This window comes from Phascolarctos cinereus, unplaced genomic scaffold (assembly GCF_003287225.1).
Source record: "Phascolarctos cinereus isolate Bilbo 61053 unplaced genomic scaffold, phaCin_HiC Scaffold_726;HRSCAF=1367, whole genome shotgun sequence".
Lineage (NCBI taxonomy): Eukaryota > Metazoa > Chordata > Mammalia > Diprotodontia > Phascolarctidae > Phascolarctos > Phascolarctos cinereus.
In genome coordinates, this window is record NW_027556098.1 from 359,750,017 (window position 1) to 359,772,485 (window position 22,469).

At 39.9% G+C, this 22,469-nt stretch overlaps 1 pseudogene; it reads right to left on the bottom strand.

Annotated features, from left to right (window-relative positions):
* Positions 1-13,613: 13,613 nt before the first annotated feature.
* Positions 13,614-18,821, bottom strand: LOC110206027 (deoxynucleotidyltransferase terminal-interacting protein 2-like; annotated as a pseudogene).
* Between the last annotated feature and the right edge of the window lie 3,648 nt (positions 18,822-22,469).

Genomic DNA, 22,469 nt, shown 5'->3' on the forward strand with positions numbered 1-22,469 from the left:
TGTTTAATATCACCATTGCTACCCCTGCTTTTTTTGCATCAGCTGAGGCATAATATATTCTACTCCAGCCCTTTAGTTTAACTGTGTGTGCATCTCTCATTTTTAAATGTGTTTCTTGTAAGCAGCATATTGTTGGATTCTGATTTGTGGTCCATTCTGCTATCCATTTATATTCTATGGGTGAATTCATCCCATTCACATTCAAAGTTACTATTACTATTTGTATATTTCCCTCCATCCTATTTTCCCTCACTAGTATCCTTCTCAGCCTCTCTTTTTACCCTATCCCTCCTCTGGTTTACTTCTAACCACTACCTCTCTATTCCACACCCTTCTAAAGAATCTCTCCCTTATCCTCTCCCCTAGCCCTCCTTTTCCTTGTTCTACCTTCTCCTCTAAGGGTTCCTCCCTTTTCTTCTCCCCTCACTCTCCTAAATCTTAATCTACACACCCTTCTAAACCACACCCTTATCCTGTTCCCTCAACCTCTTATTTCTTTATAAATTTAGAAGACTTTTATGCCTCCTAGATATATATGTTGTTCCTTCTTCAACCCAGATCTGATGAGAGTAGGGTTCCAACACTACTAGTCCTCCACCTCCACTTCCACCTGATTCCTCTGTATCAGTTCTTCCTCTCACACCTCATTTGTATAAGTAATTGCTCTTTTTTCCTTTTCCTACACAATTTTGCTTTTTAGAATCACTACATCATACTCAGCTCATCCCCAATCTTTCTTTTAAACTACCCAATTACTAATGATAGTCTTAAGAATGCAGTTTACACTTCTGTGTATAAAAAGTAAACAGTTTGTCCTTATTGAATCCCTTGTAATTGGTCTTTGAGTTTACCTCATATTTCTCCTAGGTCTTATATGTCAAATTTTTTATTAAGTACTGGTCTTTTTGTGACAAAAATTTGAAAGTCTGTCAGTTCATTGAATATCCTTTTTTTTGTTCAGGATTATATTTAATTTGGGGGGGTAAGTTATTTTTGGCTCTAACTCCAGTTCTTTTGCTCTTTGATATATGGTGTTCCAAGAACCATGATCCTTTAGTGTAGTAGCTGCTAGGTTTTGTGTAATTCTAACTGTGGTTCTGCAGTATTTGAATTATTTTTTTTTCTTGTTGCTTGTAAAATTTTCTCCATAACCTGGGGTTTTTGGAATTTGGCTATGATATTCCTGTGGGTTTTCATCCTGGGATCTCTTTCAGCTGGTGATCAGTGGATTTTTTCTATTTCTACTTTCCTCTCTTGTTCTAAAACTTTGGGGGCAATTTTCTTTAATTATTTATTGTAAAATTGTATCAAGATTCTTTTTTTATCATAGCTTTCAGGTAGTCTGATTATTCTTATGTTTTCTCTTCTTGATCCATTCTCCAGATAGGTTGTTTTTCTTGTGAGACGTTTCATGTTTTCTTCTTTTTAAAAATTCTTTTTATTTTGTTTTATTATTTCTTGGTATCTTACATCATTTGCTTCCCTTTGCCCAGTTCTAGTTTTCAAGGAGTTTTCTTCCTTAAGATTCTGAATCTCTTTTTCTAATTTATTGACTTTCTTTTTATAATTTTCTTGTTTTTCTTGGATGGTTCTTATTTTTTTTCCTAATTTTTCCTCAATCTCTCTTATTTGATTTTTAAAGTCCTTTTTAAGTTCTTCCAAAGAACTCTTTTTGAGCATGTGACCATTTGACATTACTCTTTGGGTTAGGAGAGGCTTTTTTGCTGCAGTATCCTCCTCTGAAAATGAACCCAGGTCTTTTCTATCTACAATGTAGCTGTCTATGGTTGGGTTCTTTCAGGTTTGCTTACTCATTTTTGTTTTGGATTTTAAAACTTTTTTTTAGTAGTTTGTTATTATAGTCATCTCTAGTCCTAGGGTGTGGGGGGATGGTGCCTCTGGCCTCAGGTCCTTCTGACTGCTATTTTCTGAGCTCTGTCTAGGGCCCAACCTCAGCACTGCTTTCCCCCTCCAAGACAAAGCTAGGTTCTCCAGCCACACTATGCCAGAAATGTTCTTGCTCCCTGAGGACCCTCCAGTGCCTATAACCTTCAGTTCTCCCCTCTGGCCTAGAACCAAAACCAGTAACTCAGCTCTCCTGTAAGTGCCCACAGCCTGCAGCATCCACCCCACTGCTTCTGCACTCACCTGGCATGTATTGGTTCCTTCTCACCTTCAGCTGCAGCCCAGGACATTTCTTTGCAGCACAGCTGGGCCTGGCATCCCTCAGCAGCAAAGGGTCCTCCAATCTCCCCCTGCTCAGATGTCTGACCTGCCCCCCACACACATAGTCTCTGTGAGGTGAGAATTTCTGTGGTTGTGACTGAGGTTACCTCCCAACTCAGCTGCCCCTGGGATTCCTGTTTGTTGTTTCAGTGGAGATACCCTGGTGGTGTTTGCACTTCACTCAGGCCAAACCTCCATCCCTCGGGTCTTTCCTCAGATCTCCAGTTGTCCCAGGAGGACCACTGCTCTGCCCCAACTCTTATTTATTATTGCCTCTCTACATTCACCCTGAGGCACTATTTTGTCTTGTTTGTGGAGGAAATCTGAAGAGCTTGGAATTTTCTAACCTATTCCCCCATCTTCCCTGAACCCCCTCCCCATATCTTTTGTTTTTATGTCACCTACAATTTCCACTGGCATTAGTGGATAGAGATACGGCTCAAAAACAGGAAACGTGAGTTCAAATTCCATTTATGACCCATATTGGCTGTGTGACCTGGAGCAAACACCTCTCCTTTTAATGCTCTAGGCAACTTTATTGGAAGAAGAGAAGATGCTGACCTGCATTGGTGGAGGGAGTTTCCTCTCCTGGGAATTCCCTAGAAGATTGAAATAACAGGTCCCATCCCTATTCCTATTTTTATTCTTCTTTCCATCCTGTCCAAAAAACCATCCTTTATAATAATAAAAAAAATCTTTAAAAAGAGTAAGAAAGAAGAGAAAGTTCTGCAAAACTAGAAGAAATATATTATAAAAAGCTGACATTATATGCAGTATTCTTTACCCATAGACCTCCATTTCTGTAAAGTAGCAGGGGAGAGATGTCTTTTCATATCTCTTCTTTGGGGCCAAACTTGTTCATCATAATTTTACAGCTTTAGTTTCAATTGTTCTGTTCTTTATTTTTTCCATTTAAATTGTTATTGTGTTTTTTTCCCTGATTCCACTTACTTCTTTTTGTATCAGATCGTATAAGGCTTTTCATGATTCTTTGAATTCATTGCATTTATTGTCTTTTTTTCAACACAATAATATTCCATTATATTCATATACCATATTCTTCTAGAAATTGCCTAATTTATGAACACCTGTTTGTTTCCAGTTCTTTGATACAACAAAAAGTGCTACCATAAATATTTTTATATATGTGGAACCTTTATTTTTGTCATTTACCTCTTTGGAGTATTTACTTTAGACTAAAATCTCTGGATCAAAATGTACGGACGTTTTAGTCCCTTTATTAACTTAATTTTCAAAATTGCTTTCCAGGACAATTGGACCCGTTCATAGTTTCACAAACACTGTATTAATGTACTTACCATGTCTCATTCCTCCAACATTGACTATTTCTTTACCAATTTATTGTGTGTGAGGTGAAATCTTAGAGGTACATCCAATTGGAGGTGACAAAAAATGCAAAATGACAATTGTTTAAAGTGTGATGGGAAAACAGGCATATTAATATGCAGTATTGGTGGAGATGTGAATTGGTATATCCATTCTGGAAAACTATTTGAAATTATATCCCTAAAGGCATTTAACTATGCATACCCTGTGACCTAGCAACACCACTACTAGGCACATATGCCAAAGGGATAAAAGGAAGCAGGAAAAGACTCATATGTACAAAAACATTTATAGCAGCATTTTTTGTTGTAGCAAAGAAGTGTAAATTAGGGAGATGTCCATCAAGAAATGACTAAATGAAAAAAAAAAGGAATGACCAAATGTGTTATGGTAGATTAATGTAATGGAATATTATTGTCCTTTTAAAATTACAAAAGAGAGGGAAGGAAGAAAAGAAGCATTTGTTAAGCATCTGTCATGTACCAGGAACAGTGCTTAGCGCTTTAAAAATATAATCTCATTTGATTCTTGTAACAATCCTGGGAGATAGGTACTATTATTATCCCCATTTTACAGTTGAGAAAACTAAGGCAGACAGAGGTTAAATGATTTGCCCAGGGTCACACACCTAGTAAGTTTCTGAGGAGGGATTTGAAATCAAGCCTTCTTATTCCAGGCCATTGTTTTATATCCACTATAACACCTCATCCTCTCTGGTTTTAGAAAAATATGGGAAGTTTTATATGAACTAATGTACAATTTAAAAAGCAAGACCAGTAATAATTTTTTATAGTAATAGCAGTGTAAAGACAACCTTGAAAGACTTAAGAGCTTTGAGGGTAAAGTCAAGAGGACAGATTAGGGGTAGCCACTCAACTGAACCCTCCCAACATTCCCCTCCAAACAACTTTAAAATAGTACCTCAAATTAAATTTTGGAGCAGTAGAGCCAACAAAAAGTTGGGGGTGAGACATTCTTCTGGCCTAGAAAACTTAAGAGGTCATCAGGAAAAGTCTTTGACACTAGAGTGGATGCTTATCATGAGCCCTCACATGGGGTGGAGCTCTCAGCCCAGAGACCATAAGGGAGTTGGGCAACTGGTTAGAAAGAGATTACAAAGGACCATTTGCTGGCATTGTGTATAGCTGGTGTTGATTGGCAACTCTATTGCCCATATGCAGTTCCAGGGTGGAGGGAGGCACTGGGGGTCAGTCATAAGGGAGCAGGGTCCCCAGTCAGAGTTCCAAGGCAAAAAGAAGTGCTAGCACAGGTAGCAGCAGGGACAAGGGGCCCTTCCTTGGTAAAAACCATAACACAGACCAGGAGAGCAGTGATCATTATCTCTCCCAGTATCATACTATCTTGAAAGTACCAAAAGCTTACAGGATTCCCCTCCCCCCAACAAGAACTAGCTCTGAAAATGGCAGCACCAAAAAGCATAAAGCTTGGGACAGTATTTCCCTACCCCTAAATGAGTAGATCTCCACTTTAATATAAAGTTCAAAGTCAAGAAATAGGCTGGCAAATGAACAAACAACAACAACAACAACAAGAATTTGACCATAAAAGGCTTTTCTGGTAGCAGGAAAGATTAAGACATAACAATGATATGAAAACAGCTACCAAAAAACGCCTCAAAGAAAAATGCTAATTGCAGTCAAGTCCAATAAGAATTTCTAGAAGAGTTAAAGGAAGAGATAAGAGTGGTAAAGGGAAAATTAGGAAAAGAAATGAGAGTGATGCAAGAAAATTTTGAGAAGAGAATTAATGGCTTGGTAAAAGAGGCACACACAAAAATATACTAAAGAAAATAATATCTTAAAAAATGAAATTGACCTAGTGGTCAAAGAGACACAAAAATTCACTGAAAAAAAAGAATTCCTTAAAAAGCAAATTTGGCCAAATAAGGGAAAAAAGGTACAAAATCTCACTGAAGAAAACAAGTCTTTAAAAATTAGAATTGGGCAACTGGAAACTAATGATTCCATAGACATCAAGAAACAATAAAATGAAGTCATAATAAATGACATAATGAAAATAACAGAAAAAAACTGAAGAAATTGTGAAATATCTAATCAGAAAAACTGGAAAATAGATCAAGAAGATGTAATTTAAGAATTACGTAAAAGCCATGATAAAAGAAAGAGCCTAGACATCATATTTCAAGAAATTATTAAGAATAACTGCCTCAGTATCTTAGATACAGAGGGTAAAATAGAAATGAAAGAATCTATTGCTTATCACCTGAAAGAGATCCCAAAATAAAAACTTGCAGAATAACATAACCAAATTCCAGAGCTCCCTGGTCAAAGAGAAAATAATTTAAGGAGCCAGAAAGAAGCAGTTCAAATATCATGGAGCCACAGTCAGGATCACACAAGATTTAGCAGCTTCCACATTAAAGGAGGAGAGGGCTTGGAATATTATATTCTGAAAGACAAAGGAGCTGGGATTACAACCAAGAATAGCCTATACTGCAAAACTGAGTGTAATCCATTAGGAGTAAAAATTGATATTTAATGAAATAGAGGATTTTCAAGCATTCCTGCTGAAAAGATCAGAGCTGAATAGAAAGATTGACATTTGAACACAAGACTCAAGAGAAGCACAAAAAGGTAAACACGAAAGAGTAATCATAATGGACTCAATAAAATGAAATTGTTTACATTCTTATGTGGGAACATGATGCCTGTAACTCCCAGGAAATTTATTTTTATTGGGACAGTTAAAAGGACTTTACATAGATAGAAGGCATGAGTGTGAGTCAATTATGTTGGAGTGATGTCCAAAAAAAATGAAGGGATGAGAAAGAGGGAGACACTTAGGAAAAGGAGAAGGGAGAGATAAAATGGAGGGTAGTTTTCTCACATAAAAGAGGTGTGCAAAGAAGAGTTTTTACAATGGAAGGGAAAATTGTGGGGGGACAGTGGCAGGCAATGCTTAAACTTCATTCTCACTGGATTTGGTCAAAGAGAGAAGAATACACACACACACATTTAGCTGTTTATAGAATTGTCACTTACCCAATAGGGAAATAAGAGAAGGGGATAAGAGAAAGAAGAATGATAAAGGGGAGGATGGATTAAAGGAGACAATGGTTAGAAACAAAATAGACTTTTGAGGAGGGACAGGATAAAAAGAGAGAAAAGGGGAAAAAAAGAAGATAATGGGAGAGAAGGAAATGCATAGTTAGTAACCATAACTGTCAATGTAAATGGGATGAGCTCACCCATAAAACAGAAGCAGACAGCAGAATGGATTAGAAACCAGAATCCAACAACAGAATGACACATAGAATTAAAATAAAGGGCTGTAGCAGAATCTAATATGCCCTTGGTGAAGTAAAAAAAAAAAAGGCAGAGGTACCAATTATAATCTCAGACAAAGCAAAAGCAAAAATAGATTTAATTTAAAGAGATAATCAGGGAAACTACTTTTGCTAAAAGGTATCTTAGACAACAAAGTAATATCAAAAAAAATTTACAGCAAGTTTCTCTGATAAAGGCCTTATTTCTCAAATATATACTGAGTATAGAACTAAATCAAATTTATAAAACAGCCATTCTCCAATTAATAAATGGTCAAAAGATATAAACAGACAATTTGTAGAAAAAGAAATCAAAGCTATCTATAGTCTAGGAAAAAGTGCTCTAAATCACTATTGAGAAATGCAAATTTAAAAAAAAAAAACCTTTGAGGTACCACCTCACATCTATCAGAAAGACAAATGTTAGAGGGAATGGGGAAAATAGGTTCACTAATGAATTGTTGGTGGGGTAGTTAACTGGTCCAACCATTCTAGAGAACAATTTGGAAGTATGCCTAAAAGGCTATAACACTATGCTTGCCCTTTGACCCAGTAATGCCACTACTAGGTCAGTATTCCAAAGAGATCAAAGAAAAAGGAAAAGGACCTACATGTACAAAAATATTTATAGCAGCTCTTTTTGTGATAGCAAAGAATTAGAAATTGAGGGGATGCCCTCAATTGAGGAATGGCTGAAAAGGGTGTTGTATATGATTGTGATGGAATACTATTTTGTTATAGGAAATTTCACTGCAGAGAGGTTTTTAGGAAAACAAGACCTATATGAACTGATGCAAAGTCCCTCCCTTATCTATTCACCCCACCCCCTAATCTTAATCAATACCCCCTCCTAAAAGTTCCCTGCCCACCCTATTCTCCAGTTTTCTCACCTCTCTAGAAGTTTTATGGTTCAGTTCATTTGGCTGTTTCAGGAAACAGGGATTGTGAGCATGTCAAGAGATGTGATGGATGGCTTTAGGCTGCAGCACATTGGCTCTCAGATCCGTGGGAAATAGGAGAGTTCCAACAAATGTAAACAGTTATTGATTGATATGAAAATCATAAATCCTGCAGTGAATACTTGTTGCTGGTGAAAGCAATACACTTTGCCAGAGGGTGAGATCATCCAGAGCACAAAGGATTGTTGTTATGTCAAGTTCAGGGCACAGCCTGCTTGCTAGGCCTTAGCTCTGGGAAACAGGGACAGCTCTGGATACCACATACATCAAACAGGATAAAAATGGGAAATTTTGGTCAAACATCCAAACATGTAAGGGCATTATGACCCAGATCTGACAGAGGCATGCTCAAGAAAATATAGGAGTGCTTAGCAGGTAGCGTTAAAAATGAGGCTGTCACTGATCTTTGGGTATAATCATTATTGCCAAAACCTACAGTGTTCTCAGTACCTAAGATCTCAGGCAGCTTGTATCACAGCCCAATGTATGACCCTTCCCCAAAGATACACACAACATAGAGGAATATAAACACAGACACACAAAGAAAGCCAAGGTAACTAGATAACTAGAATTATGCTACTCTGCTATGAAGAGGCCTGAGCTGGTAAAGAAGCTTTTTGTTAATTTAATAGCAGCATTATAGACATCTGTTGTCTCTCTGGGACATGGATGCAAGTTGTGATAGGAAACTCTCAGGACTAGGCAAAATGGATGACTTCCTCCCAACTTTGGTGATCCAATGATGCTGTCAGATGGAATCTTTAAAAATTGCCTCAAATTTTAAAGTGTTTCAAGAAACTGAAGACAATGGTAGAATAAGCAATGTTTTGATCATGGCTGCATATCAAAGATGAATAATGAGCAAAAGAAAACCTGGTTAAGAACATGGCATTTAAGAATGGGATTTAGATTTTTTTGGACTATAGCTTAAAATATAGAAATGAAAGATTTCTGACCTGAGATGGAGTGCATCTAAAAAGGACTTTCTTGAGTTTTAAATTGAAAAGGAGAGGAAGGGGGAAGGAAAAAAATGCCCATGTATACCCACTAAACCAGATAAAATGGAGAGCTTGTACAATGTAAAGAGAATTTACAGGAGATAAAATTCAACAAAGGAACCAGGAATAAAACCTATGGCTTAAATGTTGGTATAAAATGCACAAAGAATAGGCAACAAGCAAGATGAACAAGAATTCCTAACACAAAGGAGACAAATTTGATGGCATAAGTAACACTGGGATTTTGTGGGATAAGACAATTGAATATGGTGCTACAGAATATTCTATTGAACTGAATATTCTATTGAAAAGAAACAGGGCTAAGTTATTTAGTCTCCTGTTGATTTTTAGTACTTTTTTTTCACAGGGCTTTTATTTAATATAATTTTATTGGGATTGGCATTGTCCATTTTCTCTCTTGATGCTAGAAGCCAAAAGTTCCTAAAGTGACTGCAGAACCTGAAGAGACTTGAAGCAGGTCCAAAGACTTGAAGAAACTCTTGAAGACTGGTAAAAATACTAAAGCTCTCCTCTCTCCCCACTCTCACCAATTCCACCTTGCCCCTCTTGCAAGAGCAGGGCATTGGTCTCCACCAATAAGGAAAGTTACATAACAATGGGTTTGGGGACTGGGGTTACTCTTGCGCCAAAAAACAATTTATGCTATAACACCATTGTCAAAATAAACAATTATGAAAGACTAAAGAATTCTGCTCAACTAAGTGATTAACTATGTTTCCAGAAGACTTACTAAAAAAAAGAAGAAATAAAGAGCCCTGCCCATCTCATAACAGAGGTGATGTTAAAATGTGCAAAATAAGAAATGCATTTTTGAACATAATCAGTGTGGGAATTTGTTTTGCTTGACTATGCTTATATGATACATGAGTTCTTCCCTACTTCTTTCCTTCCTTCTTCCTACCTTCTTTCTTCTCTTTCTTTCTTTCTTTTGAGTAGAGGGAGGTAGGAGAGAGAAAAAACATGCTTGATAACTTTGAAAAAGAAAAATTAAAGTAAAAGAAATAGGATTAGATTAAAGGGCATGGATAGTATCTTATATGTAGCTATAGAGGCATGCTGGATGGAACATTGGACTTGAAGTCATGAAGACCCAAGTGCAAATTCTACCCCCACACATTTGTCAGCTGTGAGAGCCTGGGTAGGTCATTTCATCTCTGTCTGATTCATTTCCATGATCTGTAAAATGAGGATAATAATAGTGCCTACCTCAAATAGTTGTTATGAGGAGGAAATGGGGCAAAATACATGGCATCTCATGTTTTAGCATAGTTTTTACCTTTAAAAAAGTACTTTTCGAACTTTAAAGCACTAAAGAAATGATAGTCATTATTATGACAGTCATAATTAGAAAATATATTAATAAGAAGAAATTCAGGAACCAGGGAGGTAAAGTATGCTGAAGAACATTTGGGTGAATATCAACAGAGACCAGTACAGAAGTGATTTTTCTCATCAGAAAATCATTTTGACAGAAAGAGGAAATGGTTGAGAAACTTAGGAAGTAGACCATAAGCTTGACACAGAAGGGGATATAGAGTGATGAATAGATCTAAACTATCCATACATCTGCTAGAACTCTTCTTCTAAAAAAAAAAGACAGAGCAGTATGTAATTTCTTGATTTGCCTTAATACTAATTTCATCTTTCTAAATGTGGGGTTATTAGAAAGGAGAAATTCTATTCAGGATCTGATTCTCACAACTAGGGTGGGATTTATGGATAAGTTGGAGGGAAATGAATACTCCCTTTTAGAGTTTATTATAGAGAAGGAAAGAAATTCCAGGCATTTCAAAGCATTCAGAGGAAGATTAGGGAGTATCCCATGAATGAAAATTCTATAGGGGAAAGTCAGGCCAGGCAAGGTGCCAAGCTCTCAAGAATGAAATTTCAAAGACACAAAAAGAACCAATTCTGATGAGTAGGTGGAAAAGAGAATTGACTAAAGACAAGGGTGGATGCACAGGAAATTAACCAATCTATTTATGGTGTTTTTTTTTTTTTGGTAAAAGAAGTACACAAGATGAAATAAGGGAAAATAAAAGGATAAATACAAAAGTGTAGTGTGGCACTATATGAATGGTACTGAATGTTAATATTCTGAATGAGCCTAGACTGACAAGTAAAGCAAAGAACAACAAAAAGAGCTTTTTAAAAAGCTACATTTAGGAAAACAGAAAAGTTGTTTTTTTTTTAAAAGGATAAGAGTGGTGTTCAGGGTGAATGGAATAAAGGCTTATAGACAGTAAATCAAAATATTTGATTCTTACTCCTTTTCTGTTTTTTTTCCTATCAAGAAAATTGGCTTTTTGATCAAAAAACACAAAACAAAGGTGACTAATATGTAAATGATGCCCAAGATAAGTAAGGAGATATGTGTCTAAAATACATAACTACCTAAATTCCCTTAATGAATTCAAGTCACCTGGCCTAGAGGAATTACAAATACAAAAAAAGTTAGTGGATATGATTGATGTATGTCATTATCAGTGATAGATAAAGGCTCATAGAGATAGGGAAAAGTCTCACAGAAAAGGAGAACAGAAAATATCTTGATTTTTGAAGAAGAAGAGGAGGAGGAAGAAGAGAAGAACAGAAGGAGAAGAAGAAGGAGGAGGAGGAGGAGGAGAAGAAGAAGAAGAGAAGAAGAAGAAGAAGAAGAAGAAGAAGAAGAAGAAGAAGAAGAAGAAGAAGAAGAAGAAGAAGAAACTTGCATAATGTAGGTCATTGATCTTGTCTTTGATTTCTAGCAAAATCCTAGAACACATTATTAAAGGATGGTAAGAGAATATCTAGAAAAGAAAGTAGTGACCACAAAGAATTAGAATGGCTTGATCAAGAGCAGGTCATGCTAGATTAACCTTATTTCCTTTTGAGATAGGGTTGAGATAGGGTTACTACACTAAAAGGTAAAAGGTATACTCTAATTTTTTTTAGCAAAAGTACTTAATGAAATAGCATAGTAAAAAGATTTGTAATACAACATTCCTTCCAATTAAGGTAGTGCCTACTCTTCCATGAATATACAAGCCATCTCTTTTCATGTAGTGAATTTTTGTTTTTACTTTGTCTGATAGCATGATTGCAACTCCTGGTTCTGGGAATCACATGATGAACAGGAAATTTTGCTCCTGCCCTTCATTTTTATTCTGTGGATGCTTTTGCTTTTTAGTTGTGCTTCTTAAAAAGAAAAATTGCAGGGTTTTGTTTTCCTATCCATTCTGTCACTCTCTTTTATTTATTGGGTTATTTTCAAAAAGCAAATAATAATAATAATGATGATGATAATAATTTATTGGGTTATTTAATCCATTAATATTTTAAAATATTAGCTAGGTTTATATTTCCTTAATTTATGTCTACTAAATTGGGGGGGTTTTGTTCTCCCTCATTTTTTAAGGCCGTGTTTTGTCTGTATAATTATTTTGTTTAATTTACTTTAAGGTAACCCTACTACCGTATGGACTTTGCCCCTTACCTTTAATCCTCTACTCTTGTTTGTCAACCCTTTTCCTCATTTAACTTACCTTATTGATTCCTTTTTCTATTGTTAAAAAAGGTCATCTAACTTCCCCTCTCTTCTCTTTCTTTTTTCCCTCTCCAAAATCTCCCCTCTTCTCTTTTTCATTTGTTAAGGCTTTTTTTTCCTGTGCCTTTTTTTTAAAAAAAATGATATTTACTTTGTTCTCTTCATTAATTCTCTTACTTTTCTGTCTTTTCCAAATTTTTATTCTTTGATTCATGGACTTCATACTTATTTATTCTTTCTTAAGTCTCTTTGTGTACTTAATGGAATTAAGGCTTCTAAAATAACAAGTCATGGCTCAGATTCTTTAAGAATCTAGCCAAGTGTTCAGATTCTTAAAATGTAGCCAATGGCTGAGACTCATTCTAGCCAGCTTGTCAATATAAGCATTACAGATGTTTACATTCCTTAAGAGTCTGGCCAATATGGTGGATCTTTAATAAACCTTGTCTTTGGCCGAAAAAAAAAATACCAAGTCTGTGTACTCTATTCTGAACAGTTTCTATTATTGCCCCTTAGATCTTGCTGCTTCATCTTTTTGTTGTTGTTGTGTCCCAGTCTTAGCAGTATCAATTCCTGAGGAAGATAATGAGGTCCCCAAGGTGGAAATTCCCTTGTATCCCAAATTGTTCAGTCCAACTCAACCTTCTGCTTACCTATGGTAATTTTATTTACAATTTGCTATACAATCTCCTATCTTGGTTCATGTCTTTCCACCCTTCTAGATGCTGATTCCCCCCCCCCAAAAAAAAGACTTTGATTTCCCTTCTCTTGAGTCAAGATATTGCCCTGGGAGACACAATACTCTCATAAGAAGTAATTTCCCAATGCACCAAATCCCTACAGATTAGAGCACTTTAAGGTCTCTGTCCAGAAATATATCTCTCCACCTTCAGCATGACTTTCCATCATTCAGTCAAGATCTCCCTCTTTTTTCCTCCTTGCTTTAATCCCTCAGCCATTTGCAGATCACTCCCATTTAACAAGTATTGAAGCCTCCCTAGTAGATACAGAATACAGCATGTGCTAACTATATTGGCTTGCCTCCAGCGTAGCCAGAATCTGACCAGGTTCTCTCTCTCTCTCTCTCTCTCTCTCTCTCTCTCTCTCTCTCTCTCTCTCTCTCTCTCTCTCTCTCTCTCTCTCTGTCTCTCTCTCTCTCTCCATATTTAGTGAATAAAGGAAAAATAAAGATGAAAAAAATCTTGAGGTTATGTTTAGGTAACTAAATTTTAGTTTTGAAATGTCTTCTTTTTCTGAAACTTCTTTCTGGTTGCATTAGTGGCTTTTTCCATCATGATCTCTATTTACTGTCTTTTATTGTACCTTCTGAATTCAGAATCAGCCAGCAATTCTTCCACAATTGTTCTTTTCCTTTGCTTCTTAGGAATTCATGAATGATAGAAGTCAGTGGGATTGTCAGCAATCATTCCAACCTGGAAATATTTAGGGCAACCATCTCTATCATTTTTCTTGTAAAACCTTTTAGGTTCCATACTGGTTCTTATCTGAAGTGCTTTGAGATTGTTTTTCAGTTCAGTTGTCCATTCTGTGGCTTTCATAGCAAACCAGCCATCTCCAGCTGTTTTTTTCTGTTCCTCTCTGCGTTTTTTCTTAAGTTGACATTGTGGTTCCTCGTATGGTGGGCTGCAATCCTTCTTTTTAAAATCAGGAGTAATTACGATTTTCTGCAAGAGCTCCTTTTGGTTTTTCTCTTTTGTTTGTGTAAGGGCATTTTTTTCTGCATTAAAGTTAATATACAAGCCTCCAAGTTGCTTACTACCCAGACCACGATCTATGCTGCTACTCGACAACTTCAAGAGGTTAGATTTGGTGTTACTTAATAAGTCATCTTCATCTATAAACTCATCTTCATTTTCTTCCTGGTCTATAGGTTCCTTCTCTTCACTTTCTTCTTCATCATTTTCCTGCTCACTGGCTACTTTGGTTTTTTTCTCTGTGTAATAATTCTTATCATAACTCAATCCAGAGGTTTTTATCAAGGCCAAAGAATACATCATTTGATGGATTATCTTCTGAATCTTTTTCTGATGAAAGCTTTTGCTCACTACTCTCAATAAAACACAGTGTATATTCTTCACTCTCATTATCTTCAGATACCTGGTCCTCATAATTGCTGAGAGCTAACAGGACAGAATTACTGTAATCATGGGACCTGTTGGAAACAGAGGTGGGGCTTATCTCGGTATTTTTTCAAATGTTCTTTTTTGTCATTAGAATCTTCAATGATGCTGATTTTGTGGTCACTATTCTCATTACCTGTAATTTCTGTAACCTCACTGATTTCCTCTGCCTTTTCATTCTGTTTGCTCCCCTCCTTACATTCAACTGAAAGAACAAGAGCTTTTCTTACCCTGTCAGTACCTGGGTTTTTTAAATCGTTTGTTTTGGGGTGTGTGTGTGTGTGGGTGTGTGTGTGTGTGTGTGTGTGTGTGTGTGTGTGTGTGTGTTCTGATTTGGTTTTATCTAGTGTTGACTGGCTTTGAGAAGAAAATTGTTTTTCAAAGTTGCTTTGCTGAAGTTCTTCATAACTTGTTTCTTTTTCCTCCTCCAACATATATGGCTCTTTGTTTAAATTCTTTCCTTCTGAAGACTTTTTTGCAATGGTGTCTGTACTTCTGGTTTTTCTTATGAACTTTTCACTAAGGATTTATCATCAAATACCCAAATTTCATCTTTGCATTGATTGGGCCTGCTTCCTGGAGCAGGAGCAGTCTGTTCAGTATCTAAACTCTGAGTATTCACGCATGTGGATTCAGAGATGCTTCCTGGTTGGGAAGCAGCTACATATTCCTTCTGGTTTACATTTGCTTGGCCTGTCCTTATTATCTTCCACTTCAGCTTCTGCATCAGCTTCTTCCTTTCATTTCCATTGTTTGTTCCTTGTTCTGTGGCTTTCAGTGAATGAAACACCTGAGCACTGTGACTCAGCATAAGTTTCTTAAGCCAATAGAGCAGTATTTGGATCCAACTGAAATTTAGACTCTCTCTGTTTGGCCTTTCTGGTTCTAACAGGAGATGCCAAAAGACTCAGTTTCAGAAACTTCATCTTCATCGCCAGATTGGACAGATTCACTTCGAGTAGTCTTATGTTGACTCCTGGCTTTGGATTCTGAATGGCAGGGAATTATGATGAGCCTCCTCTTAGTGACCCTGACTCTTGGTTCCTATAGTCCAAAGGCATAAGAACATTTGACCCAGCTTCCTAGACCTCTCCATCTGTTACTGCTTCAATGGTCTGTGCTAATGAACCCTCTACTTCTCTCTTCCCTGCTTTCACTGTGGCAGTCCCTGCAGGAGGGGTTTAGAGTCAGGATCATTTAAGTCCTTCATGTCTTCTGGCTATTTGTTTTTACTCCTCCTTTCTCTGTGGTCAGGTGAACCCAGACCTCTCTAGGTCTCAGTTTACTTATCTGCCAAAGGGAGGGGAATTGGGGGAGATGACCTCTGGGTTCCTTTCCAGCTCTACTCTTCTACTCTATGGCAAAGATTCAGCACCAAGCCTCACCTGGGAAGACTATTTGCTATGCCTGGCCAGACTGATCCCTGTATGCAGCCCAGACCTGAGGTCCAAAGTACTTTGGGATCCCAAGGCTGCCTAATGTACATGAACCACGTGAAGATTCTCAACTCTCCAGGTCCTTCTCTTGTTTAGAAAATTTCAATGTTCTTTAATCCATGCAATGACCAAACATGACTTTGGAGGACTGATGATGAAATTTACTTCTCACCTCCCAAAGAGAGAAGATGAGATAGAGGAGTGAAATGAGATATGTTTCTCAATATGGCCAAAAAGTTGGTTTCTTTTACTTGACTAAACCTATTACAAAGCAGAACTCTATACCTGGGAGATGAGGGGGAGAAGGAAGGCATTAATTAATGGGGGAAGGCATTAATTAATGGGAAGTTGCAGATATAAAAGAATGAAAAGACCATCAATAGGACATAAAAGTGTACAAGAGAATAAGGCAGGTTCAGAATGGGACATGGAAACAAACTGGCCAATTTTATTACTATCCTGATACACCTAGGTCCCAGCACAGATGGAAACCAAGCGAGATGTCCAGGTATCCCCCCAACCCCACCAGTGACAACCAAAGCCCCAGCAGCTCATGGTGGCTCTGGGCTGGGTCAGGTGGAAAAGCTGAAATGTTGGAGCCTGGAGTAGGGTCCCTCAAGAGAATGTTATCTGGGTTTGAGGTAGGGGGTCCTAGACTCTTTCCAGAGGGTCACTCAACCTTAAAACAGTTTTACAAAGTTCACGACCCAGAATCAGGAAATTCAGCCAGTAGCTCAGTATCCCTATTTCTCTTTCACTTGTACTCCCCACTTCTATTCCCAGTGACCATGTTGCCCAAGCACCTATGTTCCCTTCCAAGAGGATCACAGGCTCTGGAGATGAAGAGGTTCGTGACTCCCTTTTCCAGGGGAGTGGCTGTACTGGAAGCCAAATCCACTGCTTGGATGGATGGATGGATGGATGGTTGGAGTATGAAGAAGTTATCTAGTCTAAGGCCCTCCCTTTGCAGATGGGGAAAATGAAGTACAGGGAGGGAAAATGGTTCCCAATCTCCATTCCTCTAGACTCCTGGTACTCCTATAGACGATCCCCATGGCTGGAATGGAAAATCTTAGGTCTGCCTTTAGAATCCTCTTCCCTTAAAACTCAGCAGAGGGAGCACACTTTAACTAAATCTTTTCTGATCTACTTACCCAACCTCCATCCCCAACTGAAAGTGATTCTTCAGCCTTAAGGTATTATTCCTTAAAAATATGTACAGGACTTTACCAGTACCTCTTCTTTGCTACTCCGTACCTTGCTCCTATTTCCCACCAATGAAATGTAAGAGTCTTGAGGCCCGAAGCTGGGTCACTTCAGTTTTTCTTACCCCACAACCCAGCATAGTGTGCATTTCTTGGCCCTTAACAAGTTTGTTGAAAATAAAATGCATTAGTAAAATATTTTTTTAAAAAAATGTTTAATTGAAGGTTGTCTATACTCCAGCCACAGGGGTCTCTTCCTTCCCTCCTCGGGCTTCCCGCCACCCCCATCCCTAACCCCGGTTCTCCATAGTCCCTTTCCCTGCTTTACCCTTCTCACTCTAATACCCTTATCCTGGCCCTGAATTAGGTATCTGTGGAATTCCAGCTGGGCCGTTGGCTCGAGTATGTCCAACCTTGCCACATTTGTGACAGGTGCGGACAGGAGTGGGCTTCCATCCCCAACCGGCCCCCGATGACTGGGATTCCTTCTTGGACGTGGCCTCCTTTCTGACAGTGTGGCCTTTCTGGGTGCTTTACTTGAACCCCTTTCCAATAGGGGAAGCCTGCACTTGGGAGAACGAAGGCCAGATCCCGGGCCCGGGCCCGGGCCGCGACCCCGAACGACGGCCCCTTTGGGAGGAGATCTGGTCCGCCAGAGCGGCCGCCTGCATGGCCGTCTTGGGCTGCTGGGCCAGCACAAGATGGCGGAGCTGCTCGGGGAGCTGATCCATCACGTGTTCGAGTCGAATCAGCTCTATTACCTCCTCCCGTGTCATCGCCCCGGCCTTCTCTACCCAAGCGCCGACCAGCCCAGTCACCTGGGCGGCGAAGCTCATGTAGGGCTCCCGGGGCCGGGGCCGAAGTCGGCTCAGCTGATGCCAAAATAACTCGGGCCCGTAGTTGAAGCTTCGATTTGCCTTCTCCTGAGAAGTGGTCCAAGGGGGCAGGCGCGCTTCGCCACCCCGCACCTCCACCTCTGGGGAGACCCCCAACTGCTCCTCTGTCGGGCCCGACGGCGTGGAACGCCGCTTCGTAGCGTCGGGCAGCTCCCGCGGGGAAGAACACTCGGGTACTTTTAGGCAAGTTCTGGCCTGCTTGCCCTCCTCGGAGCGCAGGTCTTTGGAGCTGCTCTCCCCGAGGTTGTCCAGGACGAGCTCCAGCCGCTTGATCGCTTTGCCTCTCGCCCTCCAGCCAAAGAGCTTCCGGGAGCCCGGGAATCCTCGTCTCTCCGAGGACGGGAGCTCATTGCCCCCACCATTGCCCAGGCGCCCTGCGGAGATGGAGGAAGAGTCGGGGGGCTCTGCCTCAGCCTCGGCCTTGCTCATCTTCCCCTGCGTCTTGCCCTTTGCGTCAGTGGCTCCGCCGCCGTCCAGTCTGGCTGCAAATCCTCCAGGCCCCACTTGGTCCCTGCTAGCCTCTGCGGGGAAGGGAGCTCTCTCCTCCAAGTCCTCCTGTCCAGACTCCGCGTCATCCCAGCCTCCTCTCATCCCCAAAGGGCGGTGGGCCGCCTTGATTGAGGCGTGAGTCCTCCTGATCGTCCTCCCTGACGCGCCCGAATTCTCCAAAAGCCAGCTGCGAAGGTCCTTGGTTGTGACAGACTTGGGGACTTCTCGGCCCAGCACCCTACAGACTGCCTTTAGGTCCTTCTTGGACATCACCAGATCTACTCGATGTTTAGGGTCTCCGTGGCCTCCAGATCTGCCCCCACAAACACCGTTTCTGTGTTCTTTTGAGCAGGAGACCCTAATCTGGAGTTCTCTGCAGGCTGCAACAAGATCTCAGACTCACTTCTCTGAAACCTGGGCCTGTCCTGCCTCCACTGCCTTTGCCGGGGCAACTGAATAAACGAAGCCCCGAGGCCTGGCATAATGTGCAGCTGGAGGTCCAAGGCCTTTTCTTCACTGGGTTCCTCCCCTACCTCCTTACCAAGGTGGCCAGGGAATTTGAAGGGGCTTCCCTATTGCCGGACTGCTGGCAGCACAAATTGCTTCTGTCTTCAGGCCCAGGACAAAGTTAGGCTGTAAAGCTTCGCTGGGGAGTTAAGCGGAAGAAGACCAAATTAGCACAGGCCTATAGACTTTCCGTTAATCCTGTCAGACTCGGTCTGACCTTGTCATTTCTACCCTTTTCAGTCCTGGGGTGGTTTCCTCCCATTTCTGCTGTCCAGTGGGTCAAAGGGCAAGTCTTTCATGCTTCTCCCAGTCACTTCGACGTCTGGGGGCTGAGAGGTTTTTAGATGCTGGATATCCCTAAACCCTAACGGTCTGTTGGAACTCTTCTCAGGAAGGCATTTAAATATCAGCCAACCCACTCGAAATCAAAGAGAGGGCTATGAGGGCAGCCCCTAGGTGAGCAAGGGAAACCCGCTTTCTCACCAGACAGAGCTAGGGAGCTTGAGGGCAGCAGAGGTGCCTGAATCTGGGGTTTTCTATCCAGGGACAGGAGTAAAATGTCATAAAATCGACATCAGAACTGGAAGAGACCTTAGAACATAGAACACAGTACATGGATTGTCAGAGCTGATTTTAGAATGTCAGAGCCAGAAAGGTTGCCTGAGAGACTATCTGGTCCAATCCCCTCACTTTGCTAATATGGAGGCCAGAGGCTGGAGAAGTGTCTGGAATCACAAAGCTGGGGGCAGTTCCCTCCTGGGAAGGAGAGGGAGAAAAAGGAGAAGGAGAGTAGAACAAACTTGCTTATAACAGCTACAGGTTCTTCTCTGTTCTTATCTACTTTCTACTCCTGTCTAAATAGATTCCAGACTGAACATGTCCTATGCTTTCTCTAAGTCCAGAAAAGACTAAACCTTCCTAGCTCTGCCCATGAAAATACTTTGGTGGCCACTAAAAGTGCCCTGCCCAAAACCTTTAATACCAACTAGACAAATTTTAAGTATGTAAGACTACAACAAATTACACACTACTATGTGTAAAACACTGTGTTAGGTTCTGGGTATACCAATATTTTTTTTTAGGCAATTGGGGTTAAGTGACTTGCCCAGGGTCACACATCTAGTAAGTGTCAAGTGCTTGGTCAGAGGCCAGATTTGAACTCAGGTCCTCCTGACTTCACGGCCAGTGCTCTATCCACTGGGCCACCAAGCTGCCCTTATATCTACATTTTAAAAATGGTCCCTTCCCTCAAGAATTTTATATCTTACTGGATGGTGTGTGTGTGTATGTGTGTGTGTGTGTGTAAAGATACAACACTTACTGATCAGTACCTAAAAGACCAGTGTGGGAATTTACTCTTTTCCAGACTGCTATTTATAATCTTAAAGTATTTTTTCATTGTTGTTCAATCATTTTCAGTCATGTTTGACTATTCGTGACTCTATTTGGGGTTTTCTTGGCTAAGACACTAGAGTGGTTTGCCATTTCCTTCTCCAGCTCACTTTACAGATGAGGAAATTGAGGCAAACAGGGTTAAGTGATTTGCCCAGGGTCACACAGCAGCTAATAAGTGTCTGAGGCCAGATTTGAACTCAGGAAGATGAGTCTTCCTGACTTCAGCCTGGCACTCTGTGAACTAGCTGCCCAAAAGTTGGTTGGGGTGAATTTTTTCTCAGTCATTGTTTTATGTATTATTCTTTCCCCCTAGAGACTCCGGGTGTCCTTAATGTATTAATTTTCTCCTTGTAGAAACCAAAGTTAAGTAACAGACCAAACTCATAAATGGGACTGGATCCACTTATTACTTACTGTCTACTACCATTGTCAGTGCAGCTCCCATTTTAGGAAATTTCTTTAGTAGAATAAATATTTGTATTTAGTATAATGTCTTGTGACCCTTAGGGCAGCTAGGTGGCATAATGGATAGAGTGCTGGGCCTGGAGTCAGGAAGACTCATCTTCTCTAGCACAAATCCTCAGCCACTTACTATGTGTGACCCTGGCAAAACACTTAATCCTGTTTGTCTCAGTTTCCTCATGTATAAAATGAGCTGGAGAAGGAAATGGCTAACCACTCCAGTATCTCTGTCAAGAAAACCCCAAATGGGGTCATGAAGAGTCAGAGAAGACCAAACAATTGTAACCTTTTTTGATTTCATGTTGAAGTAATAGTTTCTTTAAAGTTCATCAAAACCCTTTGTAAATCTTAGCTTGCCTATTAAAGGTCAATTGTTTTTCCTCTTGGTAATTTTTGTTGAGAAGTCTTACTGGGTAAGCTCTTCCCATACCCACCCTCCAGAAAATACTACTTCAAAGTAATTCTGAGGATAGTTATGAGAACCTGCCCTAGGAAGAGGCAATTAGTCCTCTTGAAGGCCAATCACAAGTTCCGGAGTTGTCCTTGAGCTCCCCCTCTGGAATCTTGGCCAATTAGTGCCCCCAAGACCTTCATAGGCAAATGAGAATGAGGCCTTACCTACATCAAAAGTGAGGCTTTTTCATCTATCTAAGCAAGAACAATTCAGCCTCAGATCGTACCACTTTCCCTTAATAGATGTGGGAGCTTGCTGTCTGTATGGAGACAGATTCATCTTTGTCAGAGGCCTGGGAAGAATGTCAGAGGCAGCCACAATTCTAGCATCCCTTTTCATCTTCTCTGGATTAAGCCAGCTGTCATCATTTAATAGACTCTACTTGTATAGATAAACTGTGCATTGCAGTCTGCTTTCACTTTAGTGATATGGTGGGAGCACATCATAGAACCATGCATTTAAAGAACATTTGCTGCTCAGTGGTGGGGCATGGCTTAGAGAGCCCTCACTTCTCCAGTCTGTAAAATTAGCCCCTCTAAAATACAGATCAAAACTCTGGGGTATCATCTCATACCTATCAGATTGGCTAACATGACAAAATAAGAAAATGATAAATGTTGGAGAAGATGTAGCAAAATTGGAACATAATGCATTGTTGGTAGTGTTTGTGGATTGATCCAACCATTCTGGAGAACTATTTGGAACTATGTCCAAAGGGCTATAAAACTGTGTGTACCCTTTGATCCAGCAATACCTCTACTAGGTTTGTATCCCAAAGAGGTCATAAAAATGGGAAAAGAACGTACATGCACAAAAATATTTATAGCAGCTCTTTTTGTGGTGGCAAAGAATTGGAAATTGAGGGGATGCCCATCAATTGGGGAATGGCTGAACAAGTTGTGGTATATTAATGTAATTGAATACTATTGTTCTATAAGAAATGATGAGCAGGCAGACTTCAGAAAAACCTGGAAAGACTTGTATGGACTGATGCTGAGTGAAGTGAGCAGAACCAAGAGAACATTGTACACAGCAACAGCCATATTGTTCAATCACTAACTTTGATAGACTTACTTAGCCCTTCTCAGCAATGCAAGGAT